Source organism: Pinus tabuliformis, chromosome 6 (genome assembly GCF_031772625.1).
Source record: "Pinus tabuliformis cultivar Carrire ecotype Pingquan chromosome 6, CPIR1, whole genome shotgun sequence".
Taxonomy (NCBI): Eukaryota; Viridiplantae; Streptophyta; class Pinopsida; order Pinales; family Pinaceae; genus Pinus; species Pinus tabuliformis.
Window position 1 is genome coordinate 434,809,555 of NC_142292.1, and position 16,936 is coordinate 434,826,490.

A 16,936-nucleotide genomic window follows, 5' to 3' on the forward strand; every position below is an offset into this window, starting at 1 on the left:
ACCTTCTACCAAGAAGATAGTGCATAAACATCTTCAATGCATGTATGATCACTGCTAGCTCAAGATCATGCGTCAAATAGTTTTGGTCATGTTCATTCAGCTTTTGTGACTCATAGCATACCACCTTTCCATCCTGCATAACGACTCCACCAAGTCCTCTGTTTCAAGCGTATGTACATACTACAAACCCTTTTCCTATATTTTCAATCTTTAACACTCGTGCATGTGTCAAAAACTACTTGAGCTTCTCAAACCTCGCCTCACACTCCTTTGTCCATTCAAACTTCTCACCTTTCCTCTACAATTATGTAATAGGATAAGCAACATGTGAGAAGTTCCTGATGAACCTCCAGTAATAAACTGCTAATCCCGTGAAATACCTCACCTCATCCACATTCCTAGAAACTTCCCACTCCATGATAGCTCTTACCTTTTCTGAATCTACTATTATTCCCTCCTTGGAGACAACATGTCCCAAGTAATGTACCTCATCCTGAAAGAAACTTCTCTTGTTCAGCTTAGCATACAATGGATGTTCTATCAACAACCTCAACACTACTTCCAAATGCTCGACTTGCTCTTCCTCATTTTTAGAACATACCAATATATCATCAATGAACACAATAACAAAATTGTCCAAATAAGTACACAACACACTATTCCTCAAGCACATAAGGGTAGCTGGAGGATTAGTCAAACCGAATGGAACTAAAACGAACTCATAATGCCCATACATGGTCTGGAAAGTTGTCTTGTAAATTTCCTCCTCTTTAGTGTGTACATGTTGATATCCGGATCTCAGATCAATCTTCGAGAACACTATTTCTCCCTTCAGCTAATTAAACAAGCCGTCAATCCTCGACAATGGATACATGTTCTTGATGGTATCAATTGTATGTAGTAAATTCAAAATATGAGAGTACCATCCTTTTTCTTTACAAACAATACTCGTGAACCTCATGGGGATACACTTGGCCTAATGTATCCTTTGTCAAGAATCTCTTTCAGTTGTAACTTTAACTCTACCAACTCATGTGTGCTCATCATGTAAGGTGCTTTTAATGTTGGAGTTACCCCTGGCACCAACTCATTAGAAAATTATACTTCCCTGTGAGGTGGAAAATATGAAATATCTACGGGAAACACATCCTCAAACTATTTTAGAACTAGGTACCTAATCAAAACATCTACATCCCCAACTCCCTTACCTTTTTCACTAGAGATATGTACTACAAATAATGCACACCCACCCTTTCCTGTTGTGGCTTTCTTCTTTCCCTATAAGACTCTTGGTTCCCCATTGTCATCCAAGAACTCAATGGCTTTGTCATAACAATCCACCTTGGTTCTATGAAGGTATAACCAATCCATGCCCAACAACATATTTTATGATCCCAATGGAAATATATTCAACTGTGTTGCTGTAGAGATGCCATTTAATTCAAATGCACAAGCTCTTACCCAATGATGAGTATGAGTGAAAAGTTAAAAAAGTATGAGTGAAAATTTAAAAGCAATCAGCTAGCACAGAATTACGAGCAAGACAACAAGATGCTCAATTATAGGACCTTCCTCCAGCTCCTTCAACAAAAACAGAGACATCAACCTATTAGTTCACTTTCAGTTTCTATTTTCGAGACAATCTATCTCTACATTCATGTAAACTATATTTAGTTTTCCTAGAATATATCTCTCTCATAGGAGATATTTTGTTGTAAATTTTTGTATAAGTACTTCCTCATTGGAAGTACTTGGGGTGGTTCTTAGACATTTCTGTAGACTCTCTATTTTGGAATAGAAGTGTTGTTGAAAAACTATTGTATGGCTTGCTGGACAAAGTAATAAAGAAAAGGACTTTTACAGGATTCATTTGTCAAACGAGAAACACATAAGTATTCTATATCTTATGTTTTTACTGTTTTCTAGTTTAAATATTTCCCATGTGTTTCATATCTGAATGATAAATGAAAAATTATAGTTCAAAAAGTGCTTTACTGCATTCTGTCTTTAAAATCATTTATATTCTTAATGTTTTCTTCTAAGCTATCATAGGTAGGGAATTCTTAATTTCTCCCTGCTTCTTAGTTTATCATTGTGGCCATTTAACAAGAAATTCTTAATTGCTTTTTGTTAATGATCACCCACTTTCCCTCATCTTGAAACTTTGTTGAAGGATTCTTAATTTCCCTTCCTCCCTTTCAAAACCATTTCACCCTTTCAAGTTACCATTTGTCTCTTGTTTAGCTATCTTGCCCTGTGAAGCCCTCCTTTGTTGAATCAACCTAATCCAGTTAAGCCATCTTCAGTTGACTCCATAGCCCAATGGCCTGAGATACTTTGTTTTATCCATCTGCTCCTGAATTCCACCACCAAACAAAATCAAAACCCCCTAAGCTTTCATAACTAGCCTAATATCCTACAAACAAAGCTAAATCATAAAGAGAGAACCCTCTCTGAGTATAGATTGGCTAGATTTTGTACTTAAAGGTTGGTTTGTGGTTACCTTGGACTCCTTTCCTTCTTCTGACAACTTCAATAAAAATCTTAGTGATAACAGTGAGAACACCCCATATCCCTTCAATCAGTTCCCTCACTGATGCTAAACCTAATAATCAATTCTGAGAGGAGATCAATGAGTACTTGGAGTAGCTAAGACAAGAAGCCACAAAGGAAGACTCGGAATTGAACACACACAACATGTTGAAGTACATTGGTGGTCCTGTTAAGGTCAAGACAATACTTCCCATGCTTCAAAATGATTTGGACACAGGTTCAAAGATAGTGTACACAGATTCCATGGAGGTTAGAGTTCACTTTCAGAAAGACATCATTAAGCACTTTCGAGACACCATCACACAGTACCAAGCTTTCCACCGCTATGTGACCAAGAAGCAGCAAGTGGAGCTTGTTGATTTGGACTTCTCCCAAACTTCAGAATGATAGTGTTGTGTCTTTTTAGATTGTCTCTACCCTATTTTTATTATATGGGTATGAGTGGAAAATGTAATATTATTTGTAATTATGTTGTAAGTTAAATTCCAAGTTTCAGTATTGAAATATGAAAAGTCATCATGTAATGTAATGTGTCATTTTGTGAAGAAGTTGAATAGTCATGAGGGTAATCGAAAAGTCACAAAGGGGAGTTGAAGAGTCACCCCCCTTATTATAAATAGTACCTCATAAATCATAAAACGAGCTTTTGGGAGCTAAGATTTTGGCGACGTATAGGCTTAGGCTTAGAAAGAGATTGGGAGTACTGTGAAGAGATTTGTCTTCTCCATTGCTTAGAGAGAGTATACTTCTTTGGAGGAGCAGGTCTTCTTAACTGTAATGTTCCACTATTGGGGCTAGTGGTCATCAATTGTGTATGTATGGATGGAACTTTCACTTATAATAATAAAATCAATGTGAGCACTCTTTCATGCATATTTTATTAATATAGTAGGACTAGTCTTGTTTTTATTGGCGATGTATCTTATTTAACTTATGCATATGCTTGTGAACTATTTTGTTTGCATTTTTATGAATCTTGTTGAATGCGTGTTTTTGGATTAACTCATCACTTTAACTTGTGGACTATTTCGCATCTTAGCTTGTACTGTCATTTCACTCATGTGTTCCTTTCAAGTTGCGTACTATTATAGGCTTCCAAGGGGTGCACTTCCTTTTCCCTTCATGTGTTGGAACCTTCATGCATCACACTTGACTCATTTAAAGGTCACACACTTTCTCTTACCCAATTTTAGCATACTTACCTCTGCGCATTTTTGCGATTAAGGCATTACATTACCACCCACTATTGGGACTCCTACTCCAAACAGTGTGAGGTCTAGCTGGCACTTGATATCAAGGAGATCCCCTGAATGTGGGTGGGATCGGCATCATCAACAAGTTCCACATATATCATTAAAAAATATCATATTTTTTGACATCTTTACAAGGAAGAATATAAATGTTGCTCACTTGGAAGTTTTTAGTTCCCAAACATTGGCTAGGATTCCCTATAATAAGAGGATGGATATGGGTCCTTGGAGTAGGGATTTGAAACTAGTGAGACAAATAGAGGCATTTAATATATACATATTATTAGACTCTTCATGAGATATCATGTTCATTGAGATAAGTGTTAAAATCAATAAAGGTTCCTTGCAAGTGCTTCTAGACCATCCTACTTCACCCTATACACCCCTACTTGTGAAGGATATCAATGATAGGTATTCCTATCAAAATTATAACCAAATCTAAGATTCTAATATTTCAAAATAGTAGGCAACATTCACAGGTGTAGAGTAGGGGCCTCGATGGGTACACAAAATAATTTAGGTAGTTAGAGATCTTGTAGGTGATCACACCAATACACAGACAACCAAGTCACTATTTCTAAAGCCTCAATGATATCTAACTATCATGGAGCCTTCATATGATAACTATTGTTATTTCATGTTTTTCCCATACCCTTATACATATGCAAAGGCTAAAAGGAATCACACTTCGAAGTCCCTATGGGCGAGGAGTACAACTCTCTAATGGAGAACACCAATTGGGAATTGGTACATCCTCCTCCCAATATGGAACATGTTCGATGTATGTGGGCTTCTAGAAGTAAATTATTATCTCACATAATTATTTTAAAATATAATTATTACTTTCTCTCTAAGGGGATTGATTATGAGGATACCTTTGCACTGATAATTAAGATAAACATTATTTGTTTGTCTCTAGCTATTATGGTGATTGGTAAGTATGAATCACATAAAATTTATGTTAAGAATGAATTCCTATAGAATTTGAAGATGGGAACTACATGAATTAGGCATAGAGATATATGAAAGATCCATTCTTAGTTTGTAGATTGAAGAAATCAATATATGGTCTTCAAAAGGAAACATGAGGTTGGTATGCTATGTTGGATTGATATTTTCTTTCTAGAGGTTTTCAAAGATTTAACTCTAATCGTAATATGGTCATACTGAAAGATTTTTTTTTCTTATATTACTTTATGTATATGCTCTTCTTATCACAAGGAGTTCAATGGCTTGTATTTCAATACTTAAATCCACTCTATGTGATAGGTTTTCCTTGATTGGTATTGTTATAGACATTTTTGGGCACTACAACCCCAAGCACGAAATGTCCATAAAAAAAGGGCTCCTAAGTCCCTAAAAGTGTTGTTCTAACCCCTAAAGGAACAAGGTCAACAGATTACAGCTTCTCACACAAGTTCTCCATGAAAAACTGCTCAGAATTGGTCAAAACAGGATCATTTCAGCTGCTCCACTGGCCAGGTGCATTGCATCTCACCTAAATACACTGTGTGGGTGCATTGCATTTCAAAATGCCCTTCTATGGGGTGAAATGAGTGAGAAATGACAAATGGCAGTGTCATTCCGCGAGGTGGAGAGTCAATGGAAGCTTCCAGAAACTTCTCCTGTGACACTTGCCTCTCTGAATTCGACCAAGGATGAGTAAGAGATCATCAATCTTCAAGTGGAAGAAAGAACTATCAGAGGGAAGAAACTAATCAAATCATAAGGTGACTCATCTCCATTACAAATATCTATATACGGATCCCTCATCCTAGAGATCCAGAGGCTGGAATTTTGCATATTGTAAGGAGTTGATGTTGGTTTCTTGAGACAAACATCATATTTTTGGGTGATCTAAGCTTTGTATGGGGTGAAGAGGGGCTTCTTTGCTGAGAGGTTGATGCTGGGTCAGAACAACTGGTTGTGACTCCTCTTGGCTCTTTCTTGTTTATCAATAAAAGCTATTCTAGTTTTCCTCCATACTCTTGTGTCATTGTTGTTTGCTGCATTTGTATGGTCAATTTACATCTGATCCTAGATTGTTTATGATTATAGATCCATGTCTTTGTATAGTGCTATGCTACTATGATCTTACAGGTACTTTGTGAAGCTGGGCGTGCAAGGGAACAAGTAGCGAAATACTATCAAAGAAGAGAGGAATCAAATCAGGAGATTAGCACAAGACAGAGGTTGGTCTTCTTGTTCCTCTCTATTTATAATTCATAAAGGAAAAACGAAATTAGCTTTACTCTGTTTGTTTCTAAGGTAGCTGTCACACCTTAGTGGGATAGAGCAGTTCTATATAGACACTTTTCCGTAAAACAAACTTGCGACTCCGCTGGGGAGGAATTAGTTTGTTTGTTTATCATTCTTTGTTGTCTATTTCATAAACTTACAGGTAGCATTCGAACTGCATTTGCCTTAGCAAATGAAAAGTAGATAACTATTATTTCAGTCGATCTACTAGATCTGTTTATGATTTAAAAAACTGATTCACAAACTCTCTGATTGCCCTTGTGATAGCTCTTAGATCCTCCTTAGATCTACCCCTGATTGTTTCATTACTGATTACCTTTTGCTTGGCCAAAACCCATGAACTGAACTGCAAACTGTGACCTGGAACCCAAATAGAGTCTCGTTTCTGGCCCAGCATAGGTACTATTCAGAGAATCTGAACTTCAGCGCACTTCCCGAGTGGAGAAGGTGCGCTGATCAGACTAGGCTTTGTGCAGTGTTGGTTTCTGTGATTCATTCTTCCAGTTCTATTCCTGAATTTTGTTGCCTGTGATCAGTATATGTCTGTTTGAAAACCCTTTTCCTTGTTGTTATTCCTCCTCCTTTGTACAAAAGAACTGTAAATGTTTTTGTGTGTTTGTTGAGTCATTTTCAGTTCTCCTTTGCAAAAGTAGCATAATCGTACTATCGTCCTTTGATTTGAAACTGTCGCAAGTGTCGATTTCAATCGTAGGAAAGAGTTTGATTGCTGTTGATGGTCGATTATCCTGTTACTATTGTTTTTGTTCTGAATTTGTAATTTTCTAGTGTCAAGAACAAGTATTCATTTCAAAATCGTAAGGTGTTGTGATCATCTCCAATTTTGATTTCGAAAAGAAACATGTTGATATTTGTCGCTTGAAAAGAAATTCAGATTTGTGCATCAAATTTCTTCTTATCATTCATATACTAAGAAAGTCGAAAACAAATACATGCATGTGCATTTGCATATAGACAGTCTGATTGGTTTGATTTAGGAAAGTTCATTTAGAGTGAGCTCTTTGCTCTTTGTGAAAAGATTTTGTCTTTCTTTCCTTAGTAGCTAGGATTTTCATTGCACAAAGAAGATAAAAAGATTGTTTATCATCTTAGATTGTATTTTAGGAATTACATCTACATCTCGCGGTGAACTTGAAAGGCAAACTTCATAAACAAGATCAACTATAAAATAAATTCAATGAATCTAACAACGCTTTGGAACTTAATGCACAACATTTAGAAGTCTAGGCTAGAGACGTATTCCGGTGTCGTAAAGCCTGGTAACTGTTGTTCTCACTGATGGTTGGGTGATTCCTCCACTTTGAGATGATAAGTACCAGTACGGACTTGTGCTCCCACGTACCGTCGAGTATATTTTGGGAGACCCCAATAGGCTTAATCCTTTATCCATAGGAAGCCGTGTCTACCACCCTATCAATCGCAATGCACTGAACACAGCATTCAGGAAGATTGATTGTCGTACCGTAAAAAGTATTATGCAGTTTTGCGAGTGGTTTGGTAAGCCCTCAACCTAGATTTCCAGATCAATCCCTTTTGTTCCTTTTCAGACTCTTTAACAGAAAAGGTCCATCTGAGCACTTGTCACTTCAGGCTCATTAAAAATCGAAGGAGACTAGAGTCATCTTTTGTTTTTTCTCGACTCTTAAAAATTGAAAAAACAAGTTGTGTCAAAGCGTCTAAAATTCATTTAATTCAGAAACATACTTCCCCTTTAGTTTTAGTTGATCGAGTAAGAAATCAACTAAGTCATGGAAGAAAGTCCATTGAAACCCCGTCGTTCGCAGAGGCTTACGAGTCAACCATATTTGTCTCCGGAATCGAAGTTAGTACGAACAAAGTGAACTCGTTTAACCGATTCCAAATCTCCTGTTAAAGTTAGAACAAGTGTTCCAACAACATCAAAGACTCCGGTTACTCCAAACATTTTTGGAATCCCTGCCTCTATAGAAGAAGTTCAGCAGCCACAGAAGGATAGTAGTATTGATCCTAGTTTGAGGGTAAGCACTTGTGTTACCGAACCAGTTCCATTTACAACCAGTTCAGAGAGTCTTGCTCCTCAAACATCTGTCGTTGCCGATTCCATACCTTCTTCGGCACCAGAAATATTCTACAGACCTAACATTCTACCCCTTCCACCTAGTATGATTGCCATAGAAGAGATTGTGGAAGATCCTCCAATTAGTACTCCATCGCAATTTGGAGTCGGGGTCACTCTGTATCCTTCTTCATCAGAAGTTAGTCTACCGCCAGTGGAAGCTCCTGTAGAATCGCTAGGTAATCTTTTGGATAGACTAGAAATGTCCGAACAACCGTCAACATCTAGGACTGTGTCGTCTAACACAGTGACAGCAGAACTCCCTACTATCACTCCAACAATGTTCGCCAGTATACCATCTGTCCCAACTAGCTCTCAACCGCTAGAAGGAGCCCACTCAGGGGCCATTTCGACAGTATGGTCTGTTCCTGTTTGTTCATCCGGAATAATATCCGGAAACTCTTATGTTGAGTCTCAACAAATTGATCCATTTGGAGGTCAATTTGGGCAGTCTGGCCCTCAAGGAAAAACCATTCCCTTGAGTTCTGGGTTACCACCGTATGGGGGGCAGTATACCCTTTCATTATCCCCTCCGGGAGGATATCCATACGGGAGTTCACAACAACATTCAGGTTATACCGGAATTACCTCAAGCGGTTCGGTACCGATACTACCTCAACAACCAAGAGTTGTATATTCGATGCAACAATTCTTACCTATGTCAAATATACCAACTACGCCAGCTATTGTGATGATGTCGCAAGTTCAAGCGTTGCCTGTTGTATGCCAACCTCAGGTTTCTCAGGTTGTAATGCAACACCCCCTTGACCCTGCAGCTCAACCACAATCGTTGACTGGTGGAATGACACAGGTTTAGATGGGTACAATTACCCCTCATCTTGGTCAAACTGTTAGTATCGGGCAACAGCACATGGCTTCACAACCATGGCTAGTACAATACCAACAATCGCAATTCCAATAAGTATACCAAGGTTCAGAGCAACAAATATTTGCAAATAGTGGACAGCCGTATATTCAAAATGGTCAAAATCAACCATTGTACAATGGTCATGCCCACCAACCTTATCAAAGTTACCAGCATCAAATGCATTATGCCGGTATGCAAAGACCAACTGCTCAGGAAATCCAATCTTATCCTAGGTATGCTTCACCTAACCTGAATCAACAGTTACCCTTCATGGCAACTTTAGAGTTACCTGATTTAAATCAGTTAACAAATGATCCAATCGCTTATGCCCCTTGGTGGCCAGTGTTTCTGCATAAACTTCCATCGGATATTCCTAAATTTAATGGAAATCCAGGTGAAGATCCGTCGAATCATGTGATGACCTTTCATCTATGGTGTTCATCAAACACCCTAAATGATGATTCGATTAGGCTTCACCTTTTTCAGAGGACGTTAACTAGTCTGGCAGCAAAATGGTACATCAAATTGCCTAGAGCTTCATTCGACAACTTCAGTACCTTAGCCACAACCTTTTTAACCCATTTTCAATTACCAATAAGGTATGAAATGGGAACAGAACTACTTACCAACTTCAAACAGACAACCTCCACTCACATATCTGATCATATACATGAGTGGTGACGTCATATGTTCCCGATCAACTCTTAGCTGAATGGTTTATCAAGTCATTACTACCTTCCATCATGGAAGATGTGGCAAAAGGGGTGGTCATAACAGAAGATCAAGTCATTGCTCGTGCGCAATATTTGGACTTGATTTACACTCAGTCTGGCATGCTCTACGATAAAATACCTGACGCCCCTAGACCGGAATTCTCAGTTCCTCCTCCTCCTAAATCAAACAATGACTCTCATGCCGACGATGGCGTGATTGGTGCAACAGACATGAAATCGACAAAGGGTACATCCAAAAAGGCCCGTAAGATTTTAGGTCAAAATGCAAAAGATGAACTTCTTGCCTCGGAAGTAAATGTCGTATCGAGAGATAAAGGCAAAGAAACCAATCAACCAGGGGGCAAGAAGAAAGGCAAAGGGAAGAAGAAGAAACAGGAAGAATCATCACCTGAAAAATATTCTGCAAACCCTCCAGGAAATAGGAAACCAAAAAATCCATGCTTTATATGCGATGAGGATCATTGGACCGCAGATTGTCCACACAGAGCTGAGCTTAAAAAATTATTCAAGAATTCAAAAACCTCTGTAGTGTTAACTGATCCGTTTCCAAATCCAGGAACAAATCTGGTTGAAAGTGGAAATGCTTCCCTGTCTCAAGTGCTAATGTTGTCGGTTTCAAAACAGCAAAATGATGCTTTGATATTGACAAGGAACAAAGATTATGGGAATCCACAGCTGTTGAACAACAAGGATAAAGATCAACCTAGTAGTTCGACAACAACTTCGACAGATGTTGTGCTGCCCATCATTCCTGAATTGACAATAAAACCGCCAAAGGGAGTAGTACACAAGTCGACGTTTAATCCCCGCGCTAGAGCAGCACATCATTATAATATAGTGGAATATTTGGCTCAATCACCATCCGCTATGTCGACTCTTGAAGTACTACAAAATTGCCCATCCCAAAAGCAGGCTTTATTATTAGCCGTTGGTGGGATAGACCCAAAGGATTCCAATCTTGTATCCTTCGATCATAAAGGATACGATCCTCAATTACCAGCTCAACTAGCTTTCCTTGTTCAAGTGAAAGCCCTCAACAAAACTGTTTACTGAACAATTATTTATGAGGGGGCATCTACATGCATTATGTCGATGAGTTGCTGGAAAACTTTAGGATCTCCAACCTTGTCGCGATCTTCGACAACATTAAAAGCATTCGATTGAAGGACATATACCCCATATGGTATTTTAAGTAACTTGAAGGTTAAACTAGGAGGGAAAACAGTAGAAATAGATGTTGAAGTAATCAATGGAAATCTCGATTACAACATCCTACTAGGAAGACCATATATGCTATGGTTGCCATTGTGTCGACCTATTTTAGGAAGATTGCATTTCCCTTCCAAGGAGGGATTACAATCGTCGATCAACAAAACTTCTTCCCCAATGGTTCTCAAGTTACGGGAAGCATTCCTATGATCCATGGAAGCCCCCATTCGCTTCAAAATATCGGAGTAGGCCTACTAAAATATCCTATATTAATGGGAACTTTCGCCCTTCCACCTCCAATCAATCTGGCGGAAGTAGCGTCGGTAGGAACCTGCAATATGGTATCTTCTAAAAAGATCTCAGAAAACGATATCGACATGGATCATGCAATGGTTTTGCCTCCAAGCCCAACGAAAATATTGTAGCAATCAATGTTCCTAGCATGGGAGGTGTTATCACAAAATCAAGCACTGAAGGGCTGCTGATCAGGTAAACTCTGTGTAACTGTTTCAGACCAATCTTTTGACTAAGGATTAGCCTCCCTAGCCTGAGAGGGCTCTCTCAAAAGGTTATTGATTTTGACTATTGATAAGATGGCTAACTCTTGTAAGGTGAATTTAACAAACATGCTGGCTGGACAGACATTACAAAGACTTCCATTGGGCTTATGGAGTTAATCATACTTCAATAAACTATAACACTACTCATACATAGAAGTCAGGGCATGTGATGTTTAAATACTCAAAACACATCTCATAGAAAACCTCAGCTTACAAATACACACAGGAAATCAGAGCAGCATAAGTGAATTCTGAGTGATTGTGTATTTATACAACTGTAAAAACATTAAGGATAAAGCAAAACCACATATCTTGAGCATTGAAACATTGTATGAATCCTGAGAAGAAAAGCAGCAAATTGTATTACTGAAACTGAGTTTTTACACAAGCCAAAACAATACTCTGTTTTCTCAAATATCCAACCCTCATTACATAGATGTTTCAGCTATATATAGAAACATAACTCTAACTACTTCGAGCTTCCTCCTCCAGCATGAGGGGAGCTCGATGACTGCCACTAATGACACCTATCTGCTTTGTAACAAACTATTAAATACAATAACTGCTAACTGAAATTCTAAAGAGTTCTAATTTGATTATGACTCTAACTCTATCTTCTTCGTAGAATGATTCCTCCTTGCTTTTTTGACACCTGGCTTCCTTTTCGTTTGGCTGAGATGGCTGAGATGAGTAGTTAATGCTCCATGTTGGCTTTGGATGATAAAGGCTTTAATCTGCTCAGCGATGTTAGGGAATATCCCTTGTTTTTCGGTTCTGGTCTCCCATCACTTCGAATATGCAGCAGCATGTCTTTTTAGTCCCTTTAATACCCCAAAAATATAGAACACCACCATGTTTCCTGATGAGTCGGATGCTCCATCAATAGCCAAGTGTGCAAGCCAAAATTCCATGTATGCAATTCATTCAATACCCTATGACCGGTAATAAAGTGGCTTTATAACCGAAAATTTTTAAACCTGAGTTAAACATTTCACCTTTTTGAAGGCACACCTGTCTTGATCAGAATGGCTGGGATGTCTTCATTTGATCTTTACATATCCTTTAGGTGTTCCCTTTTGGAAAAAATCCCGCACATATTACCAAACTGTTTGTTTGCTTTAAAAACACCACCTACAGCAGTTTCGTAGCGCGCTACGAAACTGCTGAATTTGTTAAAACAACTTGTATTTGCCCTGAGGTATTTACTGCTTAGACCTTTAATTGCTAAAACACCTTTACATATGGCAGGGATCTACATGTCCTCAAAACAAGAAAACTAAGCAAAATTTAACAAAACTTGGAACAACACCTTTCTTTGAACAACAACTTCATTTAGCAGCTAACTGACCTAGCTGTGCCTTTAAGTCTGCAACTTTCTTCCTCATGGCTTTATTTTCAGCTCTAAGATGCATATTTATCTTTCTGAGGAGTTTAGCCTCTTTAATGGCAGGTACTGTCCATGTGTAAACATCAGCTACTGAATCCACCTGGTTTACTAGGTTTTCACTTCCTTTCAATACAGCTTTACGATAATTTGCATACCTGACTGCAGACTCCCTAGTGGCATTCTTCACCTTAACAATTTCATGTTTAGCTGCTTCTAGCTGATTCTTTATAGCTATGATATTACCCCCTTGAGATATGATAACTGTTCTGTTGGTGTCTTTTTGCTTAATTTTCTCTGCCTCCTCTGTTCTGGACAATCTCTCAGCCTCCTTTACTTGTTTCCTTGTAATAGGTCTTCTGGGTTTGAAGATGAATTCGTCACCTGGTTCATCAAACCTCAATCTTTTTGAAGCCCTAGACTTCTTGGTGCTTTCTGGTGATGACTGTGTCAAATCAATGTGTACTGGTTCAATGTGCACCGGTTCAATTTGCTCAAACTCAATGGCCTCCAACAAATCACTCAGGCTTGCCTTAGATACCGGGCTTTCTTCAACAGCTAATTCTTTGCCTTTTTCTTTAATTATTTGCCTCCTTGTCCTTACTCTTGACACTGTTTCGGATCCACTTGGTCCAGGTACAGTCTTCTTATGCTGAGCTTCTTCTTTTGCTGATAGCTGAGGTTGTTCTTTAATGATCAATGGCTTCACTGATTTTCTTAACTGTGACTTGGCTTTCTTTTTATCTTTTGCCTCCTTTTGAAGCTCAGCTAGCGTGAGTTCTTCGACTGATTGTTCTTTTTCTCTAACTGGCTGTGGAGTAAGACCTGTTTTACTTTGGAAACCAGCCATGAAAATGAACGAGTTCTAGTCTCTACCTATTTTCTGGAGACCATCCAAAACTAACAATTTAACCAAACCATGGTGAAACAAAGATGTTTCACAGTCTTCCTTTCTTAATTGCACTTTGTCACACATTTTGCTCAGACTGCGAAACAAGTAAAAGGGAATGTCTATGGAGGCTTTACCAGTGAAATGTAACAACAACTTGAAGTGATAAGAGTAGACCTTATTGTATCTTCCCTCACAGGTCAAGTACTTCTGAATACAGGTGAGAAGAAGGGCATAATGCTCCTTGACATAGTTTCTGGGCACTGCTTTTGTTAGGTCTTCATTCACATATGCCTCTTTTAAAAACTCTTTGCAGGGATTCATATCAAACTTAAAATTCTTAAACCATTCTTGCCCCCCTCTTGGGATCTCTGTTACAGCAGCTATTGCCTCCGGAGACACTTGAACTTCCAACATAGCTATTTTAGAATTTAAACCGGTGAAGTTTAAAGCAAAATCCTTTGTTACCTGTGCATGGCCACCTTGCAACTTCTTACAGAAATTCCAACACCCGGCATCCTTGAATGCTTTCTTCACGCCTTCATCTCTCAATGCGAGGTCTAAACCTTCAGGTTCTGTTCTCTGGCATTTTCCAGATCGATGTTCTTTCCTCTCCATTTTGCTTTTGAAATCTTCGCACAGACAATGACCAACAACTTCAGTTAAAATGGTGATTCAATTCTCTTTAACTCGGCCTCGCTTGTAATCAGGCTCGCTTGAAAACTCAAATACATCATCCGATAAGCTTGTCACTTATGTAACACTCACGATCATCATCAAGATCCATGCACGGTACAATTCATCGGAATGATATTTCTGTGCGTTTCATCAAATCTATTGGTGGAGTGATGACTAATGAACGCTTAGACATGCTACGGGAGGTACACAAAAACTGACATGAGAGGACAGAATTGGTGACTCATTAACAGACTTGACACTTTAGGAAAGATTCGCTGTGAAATGCACGAATCCTTGATTTCGCACCACGGTTAGTTTAAAATTCTAATAATGCGCTGCGAAATGGCTTAATGACAACGCGCTGCGAAATGACTGAACAATGATTATGCTGCGAAACTGGCCAATAGGAGATTATGCTGCGAAATGGCTTAATGACAACGCGCTGCGAAATGACTGAACAATGATTACGCTGCGAAACTGGCCAATAGGAGATTATGCTGCGAAATCACGAAAAGACTCGGTGAATAGGATAAGACAAGACATGGCTTATAACAGAATGATGGTGGAGGAGAACCAATAGGATTAGAGTATAATTTAAAACAAACCCCTTTAAAACTCCAAATCCTAAGTATGAAACATAAAACGAAAACCATATGACACAGACCTTTGACATTGAACTAGGACCAAGGACTATATGCATAAAATTTTTATTCTAAGTGATAACAGGAGGCAAACCCAAATCAATGCTCATCAAGCGTTTGGATAGACAGGTCTGAGGAATATGGTACCGCTTCAGATCCTTGGTTGCAAGTGCATATCACCGACGAAGGAATTGTTCAATCAATGGTAATTGAAGGAGCACCATGGAATGATTCCCACCATCGTTCCCTTCTTCCGGATTGTGGAGAAGATACCCCAGATGACCTTTATCATCCTTCAGTTTTTTATTTTCTATCAAATACTGTAAACACGGTGGATTCCGAGCGAAACTTGTCCAACATTGAAGAGACTATCGCCATAAATATCTCAACCAAAACAGATGTTGTAGAGAATATTTATGTTGGAAAATGTTGTTCTCCTTCAGAACTGGAAATATATGACGCTCTTTTTCGCGAATTTAGAGATGTCTTTGCTTGGTCATATAGTTAAATGCCAGGCATAGACTCGAGTATCGTTGAACACGAAATTAAGATGTATCCAGATGTCAAACCAGTACGAAAACGGCTATGGCAGGTGCACCCCAAGAAATTCGCTGCTATTAAGGCAGAAGTTGAGAAACTTCTCCATGCTGGTTTCATTTACTCGGTTCCTCTAACTGATTGGGTATCGAATATTGTCCATGTTATGAAAAAACAAGGAACAATTAGAGTGTGCGTTGATTATAGGGATGTAAATCAAGCTTGTCCAAAAGACAACTACCCTACACCCTTCATTGACTAGATAATTGATGAATGCGCCGGATGCGAAATCTTTTCATTCATGGATGGATTCTCCGGGTATAATCAAATAAATATCCACCCACAGGACCAGTCAAAGACTGCATTTATTTGTCCATGGGGCACATTCGCATATCGAGAATTACCCTTTGGTTTAAAGAACGCAGGGGCAACGTTTCAGAGAACAATGAATTATGCCTTCCATGACATCAAAAACATTGTTCAACCATACCTCGACGACCTTCCGGCTCATTCGCGAAAGCAGACTGATCACCCGCAACATTTAAAAGTGATATTTCTACGTTGTCGACACTACAAGATACGACTCAATCCACACAAATGTGTATTTTGCATCAGTTCTGGTCGTTTACTTGGCCTTGTAGTTTCAAAGGACGGGATTCGTCTCGACCCATGTAAGGTTCAGGCAGTCATAAATTTGCCTCCACCTTCGAATTTTCTTCAGATTCATAAACTCCAAGGGAAAGAAAACTTTCTAAGGAGGTTCATTCCAAATTACGCCGAACTTGCTAAAGGATATACGCATCTTTTGAAAAAGGAAGTACCCTTTGTCTGGGATCAGGTTGTGTAAGCTTCCTTTGATGCTTTAAAAGATTCCCTAATGAAAGCATCATTAATGTACGCCCCCGATTATCAAAAAGACTTTAACCTGTATCTAGCTGCAGCGGATACGACCATCGTAATGGTTTTAGTTCAAGAAGACGACGGAATCGAACATCCTATATATTATTTAAGTAAAAACTTAAATGATACAAAAAGCAAATATTCTTATGTTGAAAAGCTAGCGCTTGCAGCTGTTCAAGTGATACAAAGATTTCGACACTATGTCCTCTTTCGAAAAATTACCATTCTGTCAGATTGCAACCCCATGACTTATATATTGTCGTGACAGTTGCTGGGGGCAAATATTCAAAATGGATAGCAATCCTACAAGAGTTTGATCTAGAATTTGTAAAATCCAAGTCAAAAAAAGCTCTGGTTTTCG